Genomic DNA, 26,318 nt, shown 5'->3' with positions numbered 1-26,318 from the left:
GCTCCTACGCAAACGTTGCATTGTTATACTAAAGACCAATTTCGAATGTGACACACTACAGTTATTGGAATACCTATTGTGTACTACCCTTATGGAGGATTCAATATTTACATCAATAGGTTTGCTCTAATTTGGAATCTAGTTCCAAATTTAAATTGAGAAATTAAATTTTTAGAAACTTTCTAAAAGAGGATTCTTAATTTAAATTTTTTATGTCTACGTAATGCTATTAGGTTGCCAGTTCTGAATTGTCATCAAGTGTCCATTGCTGAACGTAAGTTGCGTCATTATGGAGGGGGTTTGTAGTAGTTGCTATACTTGGCAGTCGATTTGGTAACATCAGTTAGGCTTTGGTGATGTTTAAATGCGATGCTGCTAAATTCGGTTATTTTTATGTTTGATACCTCATAAGTCCGTCATTTGTAAACCGATTTAGATGCTTTTTTTATCTGTAAGGACATACAGATTGGTTTCATAGAAATTTTATTAAAAAATCCCATATAAAACGGTTCAATAGTTTAGTTTTTTAAATCAAAATAACTGATTTTGTGACAATTAAATTTTTTTTTTTTTTTTTTTTGTGGAATTCAAATATTTATACAGCTCAATTTATTATTTAAATTAAGAAATTTAAAATAACTTTAAATAACCATAACTGTTTTTTTTATGAAAAAAAAACATTAAATAGAAATAAAATAAACATACAAAAATAATCATCATTACATAGTATAAAACTAAGTCGCTGTTTATCCGTCCCTATGTATGCTTAAATCTTTAAAATTACGCAACAGATTTTGAAGCCGTTTTTTTAATCGATAGAGTGATTCAAAAGGAAGGTTTATATATATAATACGTGCATAATATTGTAGAGAAACACTGATAATTTTAGGGGTTTCTAATGTAATGTCGTAATGTAAGGGGGTAGGGGGCGGCAGCGCTATTTAGTATCAGCATTGCACCCGTGCGAAGCCGGGGCGGATCGCTAGTAGTATTATATACTTCAACACTTTTTGTCACTTATAAATTCTGTCTCATTGGGAAAATCATTTAGTGTCATTGTTAGAATGCACCCTTAGAATTGGAGTCTGAATAAAAAAAGAAATATTTGCAAATAAAAAAAAAGACAAAACTAAACAAACTTCTAATTCAGATATTGTCGGTTGACAGCGAAGCTGTGACTTATGGCCACTAACGATTGTCATATAAATTTATTTCCACATATTTCCTTGTTATTAATACCATTCGTATATTACATGGCAGCCATTTTGTTATTTTTATTGTGACCAACGTTCCGTTGGACGCATCACTTGTTTTGTAGTGTTCAACAAATATCATTATAATATATTATTTAATGGTGTATATTTACAGATTTAATATGGCATTAGAACATAATTATTATTAGTAATTGAGTAATTACGAATTTTAGTAAGACTGAACTTCTTATATTTTATTTGAAAAACAATGAATGATGATATCGCGTAAATTTAAAATTTTACAGAAATATGTTTAATTTTTACCGAAAGAATTAAATGAATGAATGGATATTTATTTGTAATTGAAAATAATATATATATATATATATACATATATATATATATATATATATATATATATATATATATATATATATATATATATATATATATATATATATATATATATATATAAAATGTTGCAAATAGGTATACATATTGGCCATAATTAGGCATGTAAAATATATAAAAAAGTATAAATGTTGTTTAAGTTTTAAATTTAAAATTACTTATAATATATAAATATTTTAGAAAAAATTAACTAGGTTTTTTGTAAACATATCAGATTATTTTTTTTTTAATTTGGAATGAGGAATCATATATATGTAGTAATAAAATTTCCGTCGCAACAAGCGATTTTGTGTTTCCAAAAAGACATCTTTAATACACATGACCAACTATAGTAAACCCAACTGATTGCAAAAATTTTGAATAAATGAATAGAAAATTAATTGTTGCTTCAAAGAATGATACAAATTATAAAGATTAATAACATATACACAAAAAAATGAAAAATTAATTATATAAATTTCATTACATAAAAGCAAGATAAAGGGGTAACAATGGGCGGCCTTATCGCTAAACAGCGATCTCTAGATTTTGATTTTGCTCCGCAAATAAAAAAAAAACACCGATTAATAAACCAAAATACTGAATTAAATATGATGATTTCTATCGAACCAATCGGTAAGTAAAAAAAAAAAAATAAAAAAGAAATTCCTAAACCGGTTTACAATTGACGGAGTTAAGAGGTAATAATAATAATTGTAAAAAGTAAATAGAATTAGAAAGGTATTCGAATAATTTGTGTATGTATATATTTATGTATGGATATAATTGTGCATATTTACATATGTTCAGCTTTACATTTTTTTTAACGCTCTACCAATCATTCTTTAATTCCTCTTACTCAAAGGTTCTTTGGAAGAGATTGATTAGCAAAAAGACCGCCTTATTTTTTTTATGCGACTTAGAATGGCAAACATGCTGATGGCCCACCTGATGGAAAGTGGTAGTCGTCGTCTATAGACATGAACAGTATCACGGACATAACAGAGTACATTGTTTCACCCATGATACCCCTCATGTGTTGCCATTCCTGAGAACCCTGGTGTTATTCCTCCGTACCTAGTAAATTCACGCCATATCCCACCATTCAAACCGAAACACAGTCATGCAAACACAACTGCTTCACAGTAGAAACGCGAGTGGAACAGAGGTGCCCAAGCAAACGACTTTTGTACAAAGTCCGCCTCTTTTTATTATAACTACTCGTATATTTATTGTAAATCTTTTAGTAATTTATTGAATATTTATGCAATAGAATTTCCATTAAATAAATAAATAAATAAACCACAAAAATAATTAAATAATAAAAAGTAGATCTTCTTCTTCAGAAAGTCGGTTAAAATGGAATAACTAATATTATATTGTCTTTGTATGTCCAGCTAATGCGCAGAACAACACTATGTGAGTCTTGTCCCATTTCCCCGTGTCCGTGGAGATTTGTACGACCATACGTACGACTACGGATGTAGTTGGATCGAGTACAATTATTTATATTTATTTTCTGCCCTCACCACTTACCCACTTAGTGGTAACAATGTATTTATTTCCTTTCCGGATTATACATCTTTGAGATTAATGTAATTAGCTAAGAATTGGGATAAATTTTTGTAATATATATATATATATATATATATATATATATATATATATATATATATATATATATATATATATACCACTTCCTTTTACGCGGGTGTCGTAAGAGGTGACTGAGGGAAATTTAATGATAGAGAAATGGGCAGCAGCGTCTCTCTTAAAACATCAAAGCCTTACTGCAGTTGCCATACCAAATTGCCAATACAAATATGCAACTTTATCAGAATCTGAATCTTGAAAAAAATAACTAAACATGATGTCCAGGAGTTGTAATGCACATTAGATAGAATAACTCTTAAGTTTAAACCATCTCTAAACAGCGGGTCCGCCGCGGTCACTTAATGGAGCCCGGCTTAATTTTAAAGACTAAGCTTACAGCGAAAAGGCTTATCTATCAGCCATTTATTCCGACATAATCATAATAAATAACAGCGGCCAAGTATTCGTACATTAAACAGAGGAAGCGTCACTTGCCTTGAGTTATATCGTCTACCCGTGTTTTGGCGAACAGGGCATTAGCATTAATTTAAAATATTATTTATTGTTTGACGCTTTATTGTTTAGGAGGTAAGAAGGTCTGTGATCTTCGGATAAGATATTGTACTTACTGAGTTCGTTTCATTTGAACTGTGATACTTTTGACAGGTCATTTGGAATAAAGATTCTGTTGTGTACAATTATGTATAATATTAACCAGAGGGAGACTTTGTACAAAAGTCGATTGCTTGGGTACCTCTGCCCCATTCGTGTTTCTACCGTGAAGCAGTTGTGTTTATATGGCTGTGTTTCGGTTTGAAGGGTGGGATATGGCGTGAATTTATCGGGTACAGAGGAATAACATCTGAGTCCTCAGGAATGGCAATGCATGGGGGGTATCATGGGCGAAACAGTATACTCTGTTATGTCCATGGTACTTCTCATGTCTATAGGCGACGGTTACTACTTTCCATCAGGTGGGCCATCAGCTTGTTTACCATTCTAAGTTATATATATATATATATATATATATACATACATATATACGAGTATATATAAAAATAAAGATTTCAAAAAGAAGAAAGGTTTCTAATTGGTAAATTTTTTTGTGTGTATGCCACATGATGTCTCTTTTATGGCTGAATTGATTTACTAAAAGGAACTGTATTGAAAAATCTACTCTCAATTCATCTGTTCTTTTGTTTACATGTAACAAACGAGACGTATTTGCGAATTTTGAAATGATATTGAATTTTTACACGACAAGTGTCCACTCCCTTGTTTTTTATGATGTATAATTTCACGTTCCAAATTTAAATACTTTTTTTTTAAACTTATATGTTTACATAATATTCCGCCATTCTTCAGTGTGTTTTAATCGCTTTAAAACCTAATCAGTTAATATTAATATTGTTATGAAGGAAATCACTTTTTCGAGTACAATTTACTTGTGTTGGTTCTTTTCGCCGTGTTAAACTTACCATTTTAATTGCTTATTTATTTATTTATTCATTTAGGCGCAGCAACAGTAATACAATTCGCATTACATTGACTTTAGTAAGCTTTATAACTTGTTTTAAAATTGTACACCGTCAATTGCTACGCGCAGCGTTAGCTGATACTAGTCTCAAAATATTATATACAATAACAATAGAAAATGAGAACAATTATATATTAAATTTAGACACTTCTTTTGCCATTTAAAAAAAAAAGAATTTAAACTGTAAGCAAAAATGTCCAATTCATTACAATTATTGTACAGTCTGCACATGCGGAAAAGAGGATCATTAAAACTTACATTGCTATTACAATAAGGTATTATAGAATATTTTTTATTGTTGCTACTTTTTTTTATTTTGAAATAAAATCTTGTATTATAATGATAACTGGTAAGGACACATTTTATTGTAATGCACACGAGCGTAGCCGTGGGATATAGCTAGTAATTAATATTTAGCTTATCACTGTGCTCACCCACCTTCATTACTCCATTGACATATAGCACGATTTCACAAGTATAAGTAAATATACTTACGTGCATAAAACACATATACTGATGTACTCGTTCAGTTTTTAAATTTTCTTTTAAGATTCTTCAAAAAGGGTGTATTAAGATTTTTGGGCCGGTAATGAGTACATGAAAACGTTAGTGTTGCTCGCGTCTATAGGCTACAGTGACGGTTAACCATCAGACGGACCGTATGCTTATCCGTCACTTTCGTGGTATAAAAAAAATCTTCGCAAGCGAGATAAGATGTAGATAAATTTAAATCATATTATCTGAAATATTTATCGAAATGTAAACATACTATAGTTTTATATTACATACACACACACACACACATACATGTACATGTATATACATAAACACACACAAATACACACGCACGCACGCACGCACGCACGTACGTACGCACGCACGCACGCACGTACGCACGCACGCACGTACGCACGCACGCACGCCTCTCTCTACTATCTAGTGCTAGTGCTAGTGACATTGTCCTTACGTGCTATCTACTCTTAAGAACAATGTCATGTAATTCAATAAATTCATACTAACAAACTGAGACTGTATATTTATTCTATTCACATTCATTAAATTGCTGTATGGTCCCATCATAGAATAGGCCTTTCTCGTAGATATCATAAGAGGCGATTAAGGGAACTTATAGCAGCGTCTCTCTTAAAAAATCACCAAATCCTAACTGCAGTTGCCAATCTGCCTGATAAGCGACTACTGGAAAAATCCCCCAAAGGAAGGCTTATGTTCACCAGTGAACAGTTAACAGCAGTTTAGCTGCTGAAGTATTTTATCCATATCTTTTGCACTTAACAGTTACGACTTCTAAGGGACTACTCACACTTATTTAGCTCTTTTCAGCTTTTGTCTATAGAAAACAACGATTTTGTATGGCAAAGTGTACGCATCCATTCAGCTGCTTTCGCGGCAACTCAGTATAAAATAAAGATAAATTTATCATGCGAATGCTATAGAGAGCATTCAGCGCTGTTCCGCCGCGTTCAGCGCTGTTCCGCCGCATTCACCGTCGAACGCGGTGAAACAGTTCTTTACAGGGATGTTTCGCGACTCCTTGTCGACAAGTTGTGACCTGTATGGTTTCTGCATTGATTTGATTTATTATTGCGTAATCATTATGTACGCAAGGATTAAAGAGTGCAGACGTATTTTATAGTAATTATAATTATTTTATTTTAACGAAATGAAGCATATTCAACGCCGTACACAGTAGACAAGCGTTTCAGTGGAGATAGCCCGCTGTGACGGCTTTTCTCATTCTTACGACGCCGTACGCGGCTGATAGACGCGGAGCTGTATAAGTGTGACCAAAATCGTTCAGCGAAACGCGAATGGAGGTGAATAAGTGTGAGTTGTCCCTTAGCGATGAAGAGTGGATATCACTTAAACATTTCCACTTCACCCTTACATAGAAATGTAAAAGATAATTCTACTAGAAATAAACTTGCAAACTCGTCATCTTTTATCATATAATTATTATGTTAATAATTAAAATTGTAAATTTTGTATGTCATTTAGCGTAAACGTTATCAAACCGCGTCACTGTGCTGTATCGGGCCGGTTTAGTGCACACTCGCCTTCACAGATCCGTTGTCACTTATAGTGTTCCAGCCATGATGATCTCGTTAAGGGTAAGATGACACCAAATGACCGTAATTATACCCAGTTAAGGGGGAGTAATCGCGTCGTGTGCCGCTGTTTTTGGCGAATTTACAAGCGGCTCGCGTTCCATTGTTTATTAAAGTTTTTTTATTGTTATTATCATTGCCTGAGGGTCTAATTGCTGTTTCGTATTGAGAGTGCCTTGTTATGGGCCTTTGAGACGGTTTGATTGTTGCCTCTGTGAGATATTTCGGTTTTATGTACTTTAACATCTTTTCGATTGCTTTCTAGGGATACGGTTAACGTTAATTTGATTTTTCATTTACGATATTTTACATTTCAACTGTATTGATAAAATGACTATCGTGATATTAAAAAGTCGTGAATAACTTTTTTTTTGTCTGTGAGATAAAAAGTAGCTTATGTCCTTTTATATCTTTAATATTATGTATGTGTCAAATTTCACGACGATTGGTCAAGTTGTTAAAGATTACCTCGGTACTAATAATACTTATAAATGTGAAAATTAGTTTGTTTGTTTGTTACATTCTTAGATTATATAGATAGATTGTCTCCATACAAATGCTTCCAGAAAAGCGAGTCAACTTTTTCATACAATTTTGTATGATAAATAGGTATGAGTGATTCCTTTATAACGTCTATATTTATTAATATATAAATTTTGCACCTTTTTAATGTGCAAAAACTCATTTTATTTATTAAATAATTAAATATAGATATGTCAAGATACACTGTGTGCGTAAGTATATGGAACACTGATAAAAAAAAACGAGTCAACTAATTTGACAATTAGCTGACAAAAAGTTGAGCCGTTTTTGAGGCTCGATGCTCTATCTACTCGTATATAATCTAAGGCTACATTACAGTGGTTTAACAGTCCAACCAATTTAAATCTTATTAATATAATAAAACTAGCTGACTCCGTAAACGTTGTTTTACCACTTATTGCGAAATATAAAAATAGCGATTAAAAGACAGGGGTTGATCGTAAAACGATGAAAATTTAAAGTTGTGTGTATTTTTTAATGCTAAAACAGTTGTTGAAGATATTTGGATAAGGGTATATTTTAAAAATATCAAGTTAAATATATGTACTGTTTATCTTCCATCTTACATTCCAGATGATATGTACACTCAGTTCATATTTAACATTGAATCATTGGTGTTATGCGCTTCTGAAAACGAGCACTTTCTAATTATAGGAGATTTTAATCTTCCCAATATTTCATGGAACAAGGTTGATAATATGACAGTGCTAACGCCAGTTTACAGTAAAAATATATCACAAACGAACACTAAATATAATAATTTTTTAGATTTTCTTGATAGAACAGGACTTACACAGTTAAATCATTTAAAAAATTTTAATAATTTAACATTAGATCTTGTTTTGGTTGACGATTGCTTGAGTTATAAAATAACTCAAGTAGAACCCATTAGTCGTGTTGACTTGCACCATCCCCCAATCAATATAGGTATGACTATTCCTTCAGAACTGAATCTTAAAAACGAGTCAACAATTGAGAGATTTAATTTCCATAAAACAGATTACGATAAATGTATTAATGATTTAGCTATTATTGATTGGAATGAATATATTCATCTAGATGGTAACGAATTTCTCCAAGTACTGTACAATAATATTTGGTCCATAATAGAAAAATATACACCTAAAATTAAAAACAATAATTCAGACTACCCGGTTTGGTACTCGACTTCGCTTAAAAAAATGATAAGGGAAAAAAATAAATATAGGATTAAATATCGTAAAGGAAGAAATCCCAGAGATATGGACTCGTATAAATTATTACGAGCTAGAGTAAAAAAGGAAATAGATAAGTGTCATCAGAATTTTATAGCGAAGATTGAGCGAGATCTTAATGAAAATATAAAGTCATTCTGGCGTTACACTAAAAGTAAACGTATTACAAATACTCTTCCGACCTCCATGCACTATAATGGCAAAAAGGCTGATAATGGTCATGATATTGCAAATTTTTTTGCAGAATATTTTGCCTCAGTGTATGGTACCTGTATCCCTAATAATTATAAACCTATATTTCCAACTGTTAATACAGTATTATCCACAATTACAATCTCCGAAAATGAAGTGTGTAAAGCACTTAGGGCATTAAAAGTTTATAAAAGTGCTGGACCTGATGGTATACCTCCAGTCTTTATTCGGCTTTGTTCAGTTGTATTAGTTGGACCGTTGACAATTATATTTAACAAATCTCTCAAGGAGGGCATTTTTCCTGACATCTGGAAGTTAACTAGGATTATTCCAATCCATAAATCAGGTGACAGAGCTAATGTATCTAATTACCGACCCATTAGTATTTTATGTTGTTTTGCGAAAGTTTTTGAAGGGTTAATTTACCCACATATGTATAGCCATATCTCTACTTTAATTAGTAATAAACAACATGGATTTGTTAAAAAGCGCTCAACCGCATCCAATCTTTTGGTATATACAAATTTCATTTGTTCGACTATTAATAGCAAAACTCAGGTCGATACGATTTACACTGATTTTACCAAGGCTTTCGATCGTGTCAACCATCAGATTCTTTTAAAGAAATTATTTCATATTGGTATACAGGGAGATCTGCTCAGATGGACTGAAAGTTACTTAAAGAATCGAACTCAGCTCGTGGCAGTTTATGGATATGAGTCCGTACCATTTATGGCATCCACAGGCGTACCTCAAGGTTCGAACTTGGGACCATTATTTTTTCTTATATTTATTAATGACCTGTTAGACTCATTTAAATGTAACTGTCTGGCATACGCGGATGATATAAAATTATATAACGAAATAACAACTATAAACAATTGCATACAGTTACAAGAAAATCTTTCCATATTGTACAACTGGTGTGAAATAAACCATATGGCCTTGAATATTGCTAAATGTTATGTAATATCTTTTACGAAAAATAAAAATATACACCAATTTGACTATAAAATAGAAAACAAATCATTAAAAAGAGTTACGGTTGTGAAAGATTTGGGAATAATATTCGACAGTAAATTATCTTTTCGTGATCATTATAATTCAACAGTAAAAAAAGCAAATCAGTTGCTTGGATTTATCATAAGAATGTCAAAACCTTTTAAAAGGGAAGCCACCTTAATTATTTTATTCGTCACGCTAGTTCGCAGTGTGCTTGAGTACTGTCCATCAGTGTGGTCGCCAATTTATTCTGTACATGAGGACAGAATTGAGTCGATCCAAAAAAATTTTATACGTCATATCACAAAAAAATATGCCAACAAACGTGTATTGACATGCTATGAGAATAGACTCAAACATTTTAACATGAAGAGTTTGGTTGCGCGTCGTAAAATTATTGATCTAACATATTTATATAAAATTGTAAATAATGAATTGGAGGGTAATTTATTGGAGTACATAAACCTGAGAGCCACTGAACACTCTTCTCGTACAACTAAACTCTTTTCTATACCGTTCGCAAACAATAATGTGTCATATAATAATCCAATATACAGAATGTGCAAATTGTACAACGACATTGATTTTAAATCGGATATTGACATATTCTATCAGAAATTTTCATTGTATCGAAGCACTTTACATACATTGATAACTTAATAGTTTTTATGCATAGTTTGGTAGTTTTGTTTTTGATTCTTGTTTTGTATCTAGTTTTTATCATTAATTCTTTTTGTAGTAAAATTAACCTATTTTGTTTCATCTCTGTGAATGTTGAGTACAACTATAATTGGATTGCAAACTTATAATGCTATTGTTGTATTCTATTGTTAAAAGTTTTGTTTGTAATCTGTTGTTGTATCACAAAAATAAAAATAAAAATAAAATAAAATAAATCATAATAAAATAATAATGGAAAAATTTGTTAAAAAAATAAAAAAAAATTTTTGGGGAGGGTCACCCTTGTCATTGAGGGGTATGAAAAATAGATGTTGGCCGATTCTCAGACTTACCCAGTATGCACACAAAATTTCATAAAAATCGGTAAAGCCGTTTCGGAGGAGTTTGGTAACAAACACCGCGACACGAGAATTTTATATACGAGTATAAGATAGTAACTATTGTAGTCACAGTTTTACACGAAAGACATTTAAGAAAAAATTGTATAAATGGTCTTAGAGGGGTCTTACTAATAGATGCTAGAATAACAATTTTCAGACATTTTTTCTGTTTTTCTGTAAAATTGTTTCGGGAACATGTAAAAACTACTACACTAAATTTAATGTAATTTTCACAGTCATATTCCTGAAGATCTAACTAAAAATCTGATACATTTTTTATTTTAATAAACCACCTAAAAGTAGATTATTTTCTTGATTTGCCTACTTCTGAATTTTTTTTATACAACTTAGAATGGCAAACAAGCTGACGGCCCACCTGATGGAAAGTGGTAACCGTCGCCTATAGACATGAGCAGTACCATGGACATAACAGAGTATACTGTTTCGCCCATGATACCCCCCATGTGTTGCCATTCCTGAGGCTTAGGTGTTATTCCTCTGTACCGTGTAAATTCACGCCATATCCCACCATTCAAACTGAAACACAGCCATGCAATCACGTTACGAAGCAAAAATAATCTAGTTTAAATTATAATCTATTTAATTAATGAAACTAGACGAATTTAAATGTAGATATTATCTCAATTAGTTACAGTAAGGCACAGTATAATGGCGGTAGCATCACAAAAACAAAGGCCATAATTATTTAGTACTGCCGGCGCGGCGTATTTTAAAACTACCCTCGATTCGGCCCATCAAAGTCCGATAACGCCGGCCAACTATGAGAAGGCTTGTTTATTGAGAGGATGTCAGTTGGGTCGCACTGTTCACAGCCGTAGACTTGTACACGTGAATATATTTCGATATTACGGGAAAAAAGTGCTTCAATAAATTTTACAACTAAATATATATATAAAAAAAGTTACGAATATAGCAATAGAATATATAAACTTCAATACATGTATTCTAAAACAATTGAAAAAGGATGGAGCGGTTAAAACAATAATAATGTAATTAAATTATGTTAAAAAAATAAACTGACCACAATTGTGACAAAAACAGTTATTTTGATTTGTAAATTAAACAACTGAATCGATTTTGTTTAAAATTTCTATGAGAATTATTTATTTATTTAGTCTTTATTGCACCACTTAAAGAATAATACAAAATAATACAATAATCTGTAAGTATATCTTTTCAGATAAAAAAAAAAAAGAATTTTCCAAATCCGTTTTAGAACTGCCTGAGTTATGAAGTAACAAACATAAAAACAATACAACCGAATTGAGAACCTTCTTTTTTCAAAGTCGGTTGAGAAAAGACGGTTTATGTTTGTCATTTGTCTAATAAAGACTCTTAGATTTTATATTTATTAATATAACAAATTTATATTTTGTACCCACTAATAGGGCATCAAATATCAAAAAGTTAAATAATAAAAGCCAATGATAAAAGTCAGCCAAGGAACTTTTGGCTGATGTATATATTTTTTATTTATTATTAGTACTTTTTGATGATTTACGATGATAATGATGACGTCATGAAATTTGGTACACACGTATTAAATAGACACAAGTTACAATATTCCGCACACGTGCAAAAAAATGGCGGATACAAATAATATATTAAAAAATAGGTAAAATTAATTCTTATTAATTTTTTTTATATGAAAAAAAAAAACAACTTAGAATGGCAAACAAACTGATGGTCCACTTGATGGAAAATGGTAACCGTATCGTAACAGTACCATGGAGTTGGTTTTTAAATTTTTAGTTTTTTTCGAGTATTTTCCAATGTCCCAGTCTGAACATCGCACAAGGCCATATATCCGCCGATAAGGCCTTTTGTATCTCAAAATAAATAAAATAGCTTAAATATGTCCGGCAGGGGTCGCAAATAGCGGGCTGTGTGTAAAACAGCCGTTCCGGAGGTATGCCTAAATTACATATACAGACACACAGATACGTGTACGGCCAAGGGATCGGTTTGAAATGTAAGTTTTTATGAAACAAAACATTCTTATGTTTTTAATAACTAATTTGTTTGTTAATAATTATTTTAAAATTAAAAGTAAAATAATATATTGAAAGGAAAACAACTTTGTCTTGAACAATTATTTATATGCATCCCGATTGTTAACATTGATAATAGAAAAGCCTTCGTTAGGTCTTTTATGTCATTTAATACTAACAATACCCATAGGATTTTTTTTTATGCAACTTAGAATGGCAAACAAGCTGACGGTCCACCTGATGGAAAGTGGTAACCGTCGCCTATAGACATGAGCAGTACCATGCACATAACAGAGTATACTGTTTCGCCCATGATACCTCTCATGCGCTGCCATTCCTGAGGACTCAAGAATATAATATAATAATAATAAAAGGAATATAATAGTAGGTATAGAATTTCATCATCATCATCATCATCATACCAGTCCTTAACTGTCCACTGCTGAACATAAGCCTCTCCCTTGAGGGGTTTTGCCAGTTACCACGCTTGGTAGGCAAATTGGCAACTGCAGTTTAGCTTTGATGATGTTTTAAGAGGAACGCTGCTGCCCATTCCTCGACCATTATGTTCTTTTAGTCGCCCCTTATAGTACCCACGGAAAAGGAAGGATGACCTATTCTATGCCAGTACTAAACGGCAATATATCTAGTATATATGTATTTATTAAATATAGCTTATATATAGCTTACATTCATTAAATATAGCTTTAAAAACAATACAATTGTTTAATACAAATAAAAAATATATCAGCCAATAAAGTTTTTCACAGACGAAGGAAACATAAAAAAAGAATCAGTATTATTGAAAATTAAAGCAAATACACTTAATTTAAAAAAAAAAACTCATAATGAAATTAATTAACCTTTTTAACATATAAAATATTTTTCAAAATTAAAATCATCTTATGTAATATATATATATATATATATATATATATATATATACGAGTATATATATATATATATATTATTTCATTAGTTTATTGTGGTAACGAATATGTTTTAGGTACTGTATGTTTCAAAAAAATAAATAAAAAAACAAACATTTAAAAGAGTAACTTTTTTTTTTTTTATTTTTTATTTTTTTTTTTTACAACACAGGGGCAAACGAGCATGCGGCTCACCTGATGGTAAGTGACTACCGCCGCCCATGATCACCCACAACATGTTATGTGCTTTATTAAGAACTCACAATACAAACTGTGAATTAATACACTTCAGCGCAGAATTTTTGTCTGTGTTAACTTGGTAAACAAGCACTTTTAAATTATCATTTCTTTTTAATCTACTGTAGGGTTCGGAAGGCTGCCATCTGTTGAGAAGAGACCGCAAGAAACTCAACATTTACTCTTTTAAATCTCTGTTAACATTATGTGTATTTATTTAAATGTACTATGTCTAAAATTACATGGTCGTCAAAAGCCCGTGCATGATCGACTAACACCATGCACGCTTGTCATTCAAGTAATCGTTTAGTATGCAATAGAGTTTATTCAATAAGTGTTTTTAATAACAGTTCTCAAATAAGATAGGCGATATGTTGTGTGTGTGTGGAGAACGTGTATAAAAAAGATTGATGAATGTGGAGGAAGCGAAAGAGGTTTGTTTGAATCGAAGCATTTGGCGTTCCATTGTTTCTGCCTACCCTAATGGGAGACAGGCGTGACAGATATGTATGTATGTATGTTGTCAAATAAGAATGTGGTCAAAAACCCCATCGTACTCTGCTGCTCCTGTGTGTTAATGCACATCAGCGAAGGCCGTGTAAGTCACAATTCCCAATGTGCAGCGGCAGCAAGCATGTGTACGAACCGGAAGGCGGCGTGGACGGGAAGGAGTGCGGCCGCGGACTACCGCCCGCCGCCGACGCTTCACGCCAACACGCAACACTTGTTATAGTACTTTTATAGATCCCTTATTAATACCACATGTGCTGGTTAGTATACCGTGCTCACTATATAGTGGCCATTTGATCCACATAGTAATCGATTTAATTCGTCACAAGTTCGTTCAATTAGATGAAAACTAACATGACATGCGGCATTGCAGGTGTGCTGCCGGCCTTTTAAAAAGGAATATACTCTTTTCTTGAAGGTTATGTTGTCGTATCGGTTCGGAAATACTGCTGCTGGAAGTTGATTCCAAAGAATGGTTGTGCGTGGAAGAAAGTGCCTTGAAAAACGCACGATGGAAGACCGCCACTCGTCCAGATGATTGGGATGAAACTTTAGTTTGTGGCGGGTTGTACGGTGGTGAAAATCAGCAGCAGGTATCAATCCGAACAATTTCTCAGAACACTCCCCATGATAAATTCGGTAGAAGATGCACAGAGACGCAACATCTCTGCGCAGTTTCAATGGGTCAAGTCGGACAGTAAGGCGTTGACTATCGATAATTCGAGCCGCCCGACTTTGAATGCGGTCTAACGGAAGGAGTTGGTACTGTGGCGCTCCTGCCCACAGGTGAGAACAGTATTCCATATGCGGCCTGACTTGGGCTTTATATAATTTCAGGCGGTGTTCTGGCATGAAATATCGTCTCACCCTATTGAGCACTCCTAACTTTTTGGAAGCTATCTTAGCCTTCTCCTCCAGATGACCGCAAAACTGGACGTCGCAAGATATATCAACGCCCAGAATTCCTAGACTTGACTTTTTATCAAGGGAAGTGCCCTGAAAGTGAGGAGATACGACAAACGGCGTCTTTTTTGCGGTAAACGCGCAGACTTGTGTCTGTTGACTTTCTTACAGGCTCTTCTCAACAGATAATAACTTTCTGAACCCTGCAGTAGATTTAAAGAAATATATCATAATCGTTGCAGTACCTTAATTTTTAGATCAGAATAACGAGTTTTACTCTAATTGAGGTCGGTTCTTTTTGCGGGTCACAATCTTTAATTATGTTTCTAAAATTGATGAAATTGATTTTCTATAAGTGCTGTCACTGTCCAACTTCTATGGACCTTTAAACTGTGCTTTCAATTCTAAGTCCTTAGAAAAACTGATGACGTCGAAATATAGGGTCATTTTATAAAAGTCTCGAAAACAAAAAAAGTTCATCAAAACTAGACAGAAAACGGACTTGTTGAAAATGCCCTAATATTTTTTTTTTTATTCTTTATTTTTTATTGATAGTTTTGAAACTAGTTGAGCGTTCTCGACTGAATACACCTATGTCAATCCAGTTAGTCTTACATTAACATATAATTTTTTTAACATATATTTTTTCCCATGTTCTACCTTCATCTTCCAGTGTCACTCTCTCCTGTTGTATGTGTACTTTTAAGTTTGTGTATGTTTATGTATATATATGTATATACATATATATGTATATATCTTTATATATATTTGTTTATATATAATAGTGCGCCACCTACCCTTTGTTTTTCTTTCTTTTCTCAATGTTCTCTACCCAAAGGTTGGCTGGAAGAGATTGCTTAGCGATAAGACCGCCTTTTGTATCATTTCTTATTACAGTTTAATGCGTTTACTATTTTATAAATGGTACAATAAAGTGTACATAAATAAATAAATTAACATATAATACTTCAATTCCACGGAAATTCTGAAGTACATCCCAACTTCAATCAAACTTCAACACTTCTATCAAAACAGTCTCGGAGGACAGTTTGTCCACTCTTTCGATTCCGGTGCCCATAACATAAACATAGGGTACACTATTAAAACTTGGTCTCGTTTCGTAAGCCAAAATATTATTCGGACCACCTTCCACCTTTCCTCTATCTGCACTGTATCAGCTAGGGCTGCCAACTCTATAATATTTACATTTTTATTCTCTTTTATAACGTATTGTGTTGAGCACACGGATTTTGCGCTTAAACTTTTCGTATAGCGTTCATGTTTTATACTTTATCGGACATATCTTAGGGTTTATTTTGAAAATTTCCGATTGTAAAGCTTTCTATTTGACATTTATCGAGTAAATAGTCGACAGGAAAATTTGAGAGTATAATTTTGTTCCTGTATTTCATATGAGGACAGATTAAATTTCTTTTCTTGTTCTTCACTGCCGATCCTTGTTGGTTGACATAGTTCGTTAAAAGATACGGATTCGAGTCTGTTATAAGAAATTGTTAGTTTTTTTTTTTTTTTAATTAATTATTAATTATTTGTGGCAAAGACGTTCACAACATTTGTACCAGTTTACAGAAATCAATGACATGCTTATGGAAAGCAGTGGATGATCTTAATTATAACGTCATCTCTCCATTGATGATGGTCCAATTTAATCGTGTTTTTTTTTCAATTTCCATTCGTGTTTCTACCATGAAGCAGTTGTGTTTGCATGGCTGTGTTTCGGTTTGAAGGGTAGGATATGGCAGTGAATTTACAGGGTATAGAGGAATAATTCTTGAGTGCTCAGGAATGGCAACGCAAGGGGGATATCATGGGCGAAACAGTATACCCTGTTATGTCCATGGTACTGCTCATGTCGATAGGCGACGGATACCGTTTTCCATCAGGTGGGCCGTCAGCTTGTTTGCCATTCAAAGTTGCATAAAAAAATCCAAATTTAAATTAATTGATTAAATTGTATCATTACGATTATAGTTCACAAATAGATTCTTGAATTTATTATTTCATATTATTATTATTATTTTCTTATTCATAAAAGTGAAAACGTCTTACAAACAAATTTTAATAATTAGAGTATTAAGTAGCTGTCTTTAAAATTGAGAAATTTGCGTAACAGAAAAAGACAAAACATTTGACATTTTGATTGCTAAAATAAGCTTATGAAAGGTTTGATGATTTTATAAACAAAGGCAAAAATAAATATAAAAAATAATATGAATTCCTTTTTTTAAATATTATATACTAGCTGTTTCCCGCGACTTTGTCCACGTTTCCGTCGTTTTTCGTAAAATAAGTAGCCTATGTCCTTCCTCACGGTTCAGTGGTTTTGATGTAACAGACACATATGCTCTGCTCCTATTGATCGTAGCGTGATGAAAAGTATACTATAACCTGCCCAGGATTGAAGAATAATTGTACCAAGTTTTTAAAATTTTTTAAGTTTTTGTTTCTATAACGAACATACAGACAGACAGACAAAAATTTAACTGATTATAATTTTTAGCATCAGTATCGATCACCAATCACCCGCTGATAGTTACTTTGGAAATATATTTCATGTACAGAATTGACCTCTCTACAGATTTATTATAAGTATAGATCTAATAGTATATATCTCTAATAGTAATTTTTTGTACATTAAAATTTAAAGAATTAAATAATATTTATTACTAGCTGATGCCCGCGACTTTGTCCGCGTGGTATTCGTTATTCCTGTTTAGGTATCGATGTATGTACCTACCTATTTATTATGTCCGGGAATATTGGACCAAAATTAACAAATGACGTGTCGTTCTCACTCTTTACCTTAGATCGAAATGACTTTATTTAGTAGGTTGTGTGCTAAGCTGTGTAAGTTACTATAGTTTTTTAACTATCCCACGGGAACTCTTCCATTTTCCGTATTTAAAATGTTGACCGGGAATATAAGGTATCGCCATGCAAAACTTCATTTTAATTTGTCCAACAGTTTCGGAGATTAGCCCATACAAACAGATAGAGAAAAAAAATCTGGATTTTTATATTTCACGTTTAACATTCCCCTGGCTCGGATTTTAGCGTTTTTTTTTCTATGTATATATTCACATTCGACCTCTAAAGTTTCATTATATGTATAGATAGTATTATTATATGAGCCTTTAACTGTCCACTGCTGGACACAGGCCTCGCCCATAAGGCTGGTTTTGCTAGTAGTTGCCTGAAAAAAAAAAAAACTATAAAAATAATTAATACTTACATTACATATTTAACATATAGCCTTTTATTTCTATTTGTATTTATCAAACCGTGTGACAGCCCTGCAGGGTTAGATAGAGTCCGGCGGAGTCCCGCGCGCTGTCTCATAAACATGCCCCTTGTATCAGCGCGTAATCTGGCGGATTTGTCGATCAGGCCCGCTATCCACTGGCCAGATTTGTACCGGGCTTTGCCGCCGATAGAGCACATACATTTTGCTTTTCTTGTCCACTGTTTATAGGTCTGCGTGGCCAGGTGGAGAGGATAGGCTATTAGTTTATTGTAGCTATTTGACGGGTTAGTTCCGTAGGGTGGGGTGATGTATGATGTGTTTTGAAAATCGAATACGGAGGGCTTGTACCGACTTCGAGAAATAGGTTGGCAATGTTGTTCAGTATCTTTGAGAATTATGAACTGTTTTATAAGCAATTTCCAAAAGGAGATTCTATATTCCTGTATTTTTTATATCATCATTGGTCTTGATCTTTTACCTACTATTTTTTTTAATATTTAAATAAGTTTTTTACTAAACAAAATCGTAAAATGTTTGTTTTATGAAACTGCTCAATTATATTTTATTTTTTATTCACACAAATGAATAATATTCTTTTTACATGCCCCTTGTTTGATTCGAGTTTATGTTTGTACAATTACCTACACCAGGGGTGGCCGACTTGACTAGACCCAAGATTTACTGTTTACTAACGAAACCCTGTGCGAATTACCAATTACATGCTTCTTGAAATCACAAATAAAACAACATAGTTCAGTACACAATTTTGTAGTATTTTTTATTTTATTGAGAGGGAAAACATAAAACTGATAATTATTCTTAGTAACTACTTATTGATATTAGTGTGAGCATTGCGTCTGAGCATCTTTCGCTAGATTAGCAAAATATTATATTGTTTGCCTTGCCACGATCGACTGGACTAATTGTCACGATCGACAGGTTTTTTTTAATGGGTGATAGTGTAATGGTAACCCCACCCGCGCTATCGGTATACACCGGCGGGGCACCAGTGAAGGATGATAGGTGAGGATAAAGCAGGTCAGTTAGCCCATCGCGACGAATTCAACAAGAATTGTTCACGATGGTTTCCAGGGGGAAATACGTGGTGGTCGACCTGATGGGGCATATTGCTAGCAATATGGCTGTCAAACTACATTGCTAACAATTCCTTTCATAATAGGTGTCATGTCGTATAGGGAGATCAAAGATATGGCCTGGGATAGATCTGGCTGGAAGAGAATGTATGAATTAGTTACACCGACAAGAGGAAACTCTTAAATGAAAAAAATAAAATGAAAAAAAGGAAACAAAAAACAGTAGGTTAAGTTAATGTTATTAATTTATAAGTGTAAAAATTTAATTTAAATAAACTTAAAAGGGAATACGTGGTGGTCGATCTGGAAGGGCATATTGCTAGCTATGGGACTGTCAAACTCCATTGCTAACCATCCCTTTCCCGCGGTTCTCCCTGGAAACTATCATGGTTAATTCCTGACGAATTCATCATGATGGGCTAACTGGCCTGTTTTCATTCTCATCTATCACCCTTCACTGGTGCTCTGCCAGCGTATCCCGTTAGCGCAGGCGGGGTTACCATACCATTTTCACCCATCAAAAAAAAACCATCCCTTTCCCCCCCGATCGACAGGTTGGCCACCCCTAACCTACACGATACAATAACAGTATTCTGTTAGGCGGGTATTATGCTTGTTACCTTCTTAAAAAGTTCATTAATATCGCACAATAAAATCACCAACATGGAATCTAATAATCATTCACGGACAAACGTGAAGGGACAACGTCAATCTGATTATTAACACTTCGTTGGCCAACTGAAGGTACTGAAAATTTAATATTACGCTGTTTAATATTCATGTAGAGGCGATATTTAGCGCGCGGCTGTGCTCTCTGTAACGAATTATTTGTATTAGATTCGTTTAAAATCGGGTGGTTCGGATTGGTAAGAGTTGTAAGAAATAAATAAGATATTGGCAGTAGACAATATTTCATATATATATATATATATATATATATATATATATATATATATATAGTGTTATTCCTCTGTACCCAGTAAATTCACGCCATATCCCACCCTTCAAACCGAAACAGCCATGCAAACACAACTGCTTCACGGTAGAAACACAAATGGGACAGTGGTGCACAAGCAAATGACTTTTGTACAAAGTCTCCCTCTGGTTTTTCATTACAAATAAATAAAAATCTTGCTTTCTTATAAAGAAAAGACAATAAATCAATACTCAGGAAATTCCAATACAAACTGTGAATTACAAAACATGCTATAGTCTAAACACCGTCCAAAATAGTGGTCGTAAATTGCCTATCTCAATTTACTGTACAGTGTATTGGCACCAGCCCCACCACCCTCCATTGATAGGCCGTTGTCGTCTTGAGATATGGCACCGCCATTTGTAGACGCCTGAACACTGAGTTAGTGAGAATCAATTACGTTTCACAAGAAAAATGGTTTAATTTGTTAAAGCCAAAGACTGGATACTAATTGGACTGTAAAGTATGTGGATTAATCAATGGGAAACGTTGTTATCACGATTGGTAATGTTGAGAGATCGAATTTATATTGAACTAGCGGGCCGTCCCGCCTTCGCACGGGTAGACATTTTTACAACATTTAAAAAAGTGGTCATTGTGACATAACGATAATAGTTGGACATATAGTATCGCGAAGCTTTTTATAGTTATTGATATTTTCTTCAATATTGTAGAACGTACTTTTGTTCTATCACCAATAGTTTCCGCAGCACACGCGACCAAAGATATTTTAAAGCACTTCTTTACACCTTGAGTTACGTTACTAAAGTTTTAGTAAGGATCCCTAATCTTTTCTAGCAATAAATATAACCTATGTTACTCAGGGTGAATGTAGCTTTCTAATGACGAGAGAATTTTTGAAATCGGCAATGTAGGTTTTAAGTTTATTCATTACAAACATACATACAAAAATACAAATCTTTCCTCTTTATAATATTAGTGTAGATAGTGTAGATTAGTGTAGATAATAAATACGAACAAATATTTACCTTTAAAAGCCTGATTTTTTAAATGAAATAAAAAAATATATAAGGGTACACTTATACTTTTACTGTGTTTACTAATGGGGAAAAATAGTAAAAAAAATCAAAACGATATTTTTATATATTTATTTTGAAAAAAAAAAAACATTTGGTAACATGTAAACAGCCAAATATTAAAATAAAATCGATTGTAGGCGCCCAATGCGATTTATAACACCGGTATCAAATTTGAAACTTCAGGTATTTAAGGGTTAAATCATGTCATAGGCACATTATTTATACTGTAATGTTGTTGACCATAAAAAAAACCCTCAATTGCAAATTTACTTAAAGAGGTTTGAAATACACTGCAAAATAGCGAATACGAGATTGTCATAACAGAATTAAGTTAGATAATTAAAAAAAAAAAAACTTTTTTTTATGAGTGAAAATGGTATGGGAACCCCGCCTGCGCTAACGGGATACGCTGGCGGAGCACCAGTGAAGAATGATAGATGAGAATGAAAACAGGCCAGTTAGCCCATCATGATGAATTCATCAGGAATTAACCATGATAGTTTCCAGTGGGAACGGCAAGTAGGTCGAATTGGTTGGGTATATTGCTAGTAATGGGATTCTCAGTCTCCATTACTAACAATCCCTTCCCCTCCCCCAAAAATATATTAGTACTATAAAAATTACGAAGTTTTTAATACTGATGTCATCATCATCATTATTTTCCTTCTGGTTCTTCATAAAATGCGTGATAAGGTTTCTAAAGGGTCGGCAATGCGCTCGTAACATCGATGGTGATACAAACGTCCATAAGCCATGGTAAATCCGTTTACCATCAGACGGGCCATATGCTTACTCCTATCGTAGTAGGCAGTATAAAAACAAAAGAATGTAATAAAATTAAAATCAAATGAGACCAAAATTATATAAAAGTTTTTTTTTTTCAAATCTAAAATGTGACTAAAGCCAAAATAAATAATTACAATACAGTACGACTCACGATAGTTATTATGAAATAAAATATTATACAAAAAATATATTTATTTTTTATTTAACTATTTAAAGACTTTCCATATTTATTTTATACTTTTATGTTTTTTTTTAATTGATGATAATGAAATGGTAACCCTGCCTGCGCTAACGGTATACGCTGACGGGGCACCAGAGAGGAATGACGGGTGAAAATGAAAAGTTAGTTAGCCTATCGTGATGAATACAACTGGAATTTAGTCTGATTGGTACCGGGGTGGACCACGTGGAGGTCGATCTGACAGGGTATTACTAGGTATTACTAGCAATGGAATTAATAGTTCGCATTACTAACAATCCCTTCCCCCCCAACGCCTTAATGTTAGTTGCTACTACAGTTATCAGCACGCGAATCAGGTAGGTTATTAGGAAATTTCCACGGCCTAAAACAGAACAGCTATACAGTGTAGTGCGTTAGAAAGAGACAGCGGATCATCAGCATTTGAACACCAATCATAGCCGTCGTCAAATCCACCCAGACACGTGGATTAGAACGTATTTACTGCAAATTAACCCACAATTGATGGCCAATTTATCGTTTAATGTTCCCATACGACCATTATATTAAATCAAGACTGGCCGAATACCTGAACAAAGACCTATTGATTTAAGAGACCGCTTGCCAGTTACCAGGCTACAAGGACTGAATGTTGTCTGTTGCTTTTGTCATAGATTGAGATCTAATGCTATTAATGTATGCATTCGTCAATTATAATGCCAAATCATGCATCTTTATCCAGGAAAAACGAATTTTCCAAATCGATTTATAACTGACGGAGTTATGAGGTAACCAATATAAAAAAGGGGAAAGGGATTGTTAGCAATGAAGTTTGACAGCCCCATTGCTAGCAATATGCCTTATTAGGTCGACCTCCACGTGGTTCCCCGTGGAAACCATCGTGAACAATTCTTGTTGAACTCGTCACGATGGGCTAACTGACCTACTTCATCCTCACTTATCATCCTTCACTGATGCCCCGCCGGTGTATACCGATAGCGCGGGTGGGGTTACCATTCCGTTATCATCCATTAAAAAAAATATTTTAAAAAAATGCCACCGGATTGAGAAGCTTCTTTTTTGAAATCACATAGGTACACAGTGTAACGATCTACAGTTTTTTTATTTTTTTAATTAAATCCTCTTACATGTTAATAATGTTGCTTTCTATTTGTTAAGTTACATAAGTTGGATTAAGTATCGTGTAAGCCTTTAACTGTCCACTGTTGAACATAAGCCTCCCTCTTAGGAGGTTTTGCCAGTAGTTGCCGTGCTTGGCAGGCAGATTGGCAAATTGGCAGATTAGGCTTTAGAGATGTTTTAAGAAGTACGCTGCTTCTCATCTCTCACCCTCCCTTAGTCGCCTCTTACAACACCCATGGGAATGGAAGGGAGCCTATTCTATGTCGGAACCACACATATATTTTATTAATAATATTATTAATTTAAATTTATTATTAATTTAAATTTATTATTAATTTAAATTTATTATTAATTTAAATTTATTATTAATTTAAATTTATTATTAATTTATAATATTAATAGGAATTAATGACACCAGCATCGTATATTTGGTATGACAATATGCAATTGTATGCAAATACATGTGCATTTCCATACATTTCTGCAGTCACAAAATTAAAACCGAAATACGGTATGCACGTCCCGCCACATGCACAAAGACAATAATTCCAATAGTAAACCCCGCGACTTAGATCTCACCTGACTAACTGCCTCTAACCGCCTCGCGCCGGCATAATCCGCCCGGAACCGGTGCAATCCGGTTCACAAAGTTTGTTCTGTCATGCTTGCTTTGCGGTTCGCGCGCTTTTCCACTTACCGCGTTGATCACAAACAATTTGATAATGGATTCCTGCTATTATCTCGTGGGTTGTTTTTGGTTGGTTAATGATGAATTGTCCCTTATTAATAAAAATTAAAATATCCTACAAAACTCTTTTAGCTGTTAAAATATTTGTCACTTTCTTTCAAAATAAGAATTTAGCACAAATAGCTAAATAAATGACATTTTTATGAATAAGAGGGTTAGATTTACTATTATCGATTTTTTTTATTCGATTTGAATTTTAATGACGATACGTCGTGTAGCCCCGGCATTGAATGGGTCACCCCTTCCTTTCCCGTAGGTGTCGTAACAGGCGACTAAAGAAACTAATTGGTCGAGGGATTGGCAGCACAATTTCTCTTAAAACATCACCAAAGCCTAACTGCGGTTGGCAACCTGTCTATCAAGCGTGGTAACTACTAACAAAATTCCACTTATGGGGGAGGTTTTTTTTATACAACTTAGAATGGCAAACAAGCTGACGGCCCACCTGATGGAAAGTGGTAACCGTCGCCTATAGACATGAGCAATGCCATGAACATAACAGAGTAAACTGTTTCGCCCATGATACCCTCCATGCGTTCCCATTCCTGAAGACTCAGGTATTATTCCTCTATACCCAGTAAATTCACGCCATATCTCACCCTTCAAACTGAAACACAGCCATGCAAACACAACTGCTTCATGGTTGAAACACGAATGGGACATAGGTACCCAAGCAATCGACTTTTATACAAAGTCTCCCTCTGGTAAATAGTAAAGAGGTCTCTATTCAACAGTGGACAGTTAACGGCTGACGTGATGATGATGATGATGATAGAAATGATACACTAGTCTTAGTTATAATCACATCATCTGCAGCGTTACGTTATATCAATAAACAAAATACTAGAATCATCTCGTATATTTGGCTAAATATCCATAGAAAAGAAAGCGGACGACAATTTTATTACTATACCCTTTTAGCGAAATGTCACTAACGATAGGTACCAACAGAATTGCAAATGACTGTAGTGGCCACAGGGATAGATCCCATAGAGCCGGTATTTGGTGTTTTTATTTTTTATTTATTGATCTTTTTGTTAAAAGAAGGCGCTAAATTAATAGACCTAATGTTTAATGATACTTTGTCCTTTATGAGCAACTATAAAAAGGAAATCTTTTTTTTTTGTTGGTAGTTCTGGGTCGTGTAAATGACAAAGCGTTTCGTTCTCACTAAGATATGGGCGACGGGTCAGCTCGAAGTGTAGGATATTTTTTTTAATGGATGATAATTATATGGTAAACCGCAAGCAAACGCAGGCAGCGTTAACAGTATACTCCGTCGTGGCACCAGTGAGGGATGACAAGTGAGAATTAAAGGGCAGTTCAGTTAGCTCATCGTGATGAACACCCTTGGAATTCAGCACGATGGTTTTCAGGGAAACTATGGGGAGATTGATCTGATATAGTATATTGTTAGCAATGAGACTGATAGTCCGCCTTACTAACAATCCTTCCCCCCTCCAAATATGGGACACTTATTGGGATAAATTAAACAGGGTTGGAATTTGATGATTTTTGTCTACTTTAGAGACTTCAAAAATTAAATAATTGTCGGGTTAGATTTTATAGAGTGAATATTTGGTGATTATTGTTATTTTTAAGTATTTCCAACATGGTGGAGGACCTGTATTTTTTTTGGGTTCATA

This window comes from Galleria mellonella, unplaced genomic scaffold (genome assembly GCF_026898425.1).
Source record: "Galleria mellonella isolate WM207_F2 unplaced genomic scaffold, CSIRO_AGI_GalMel_v1 utg246, whole genome shotgun sequence".
Taxonomy (NCBI): Eukaryota; Metazoa; Arthropoda; class Insecta; order Lepidoptera; family Pyralidae; genus Galleria; species Galleria mellonella.
This window is presented reverse-complemented; position numbering follows the sequence as displayed.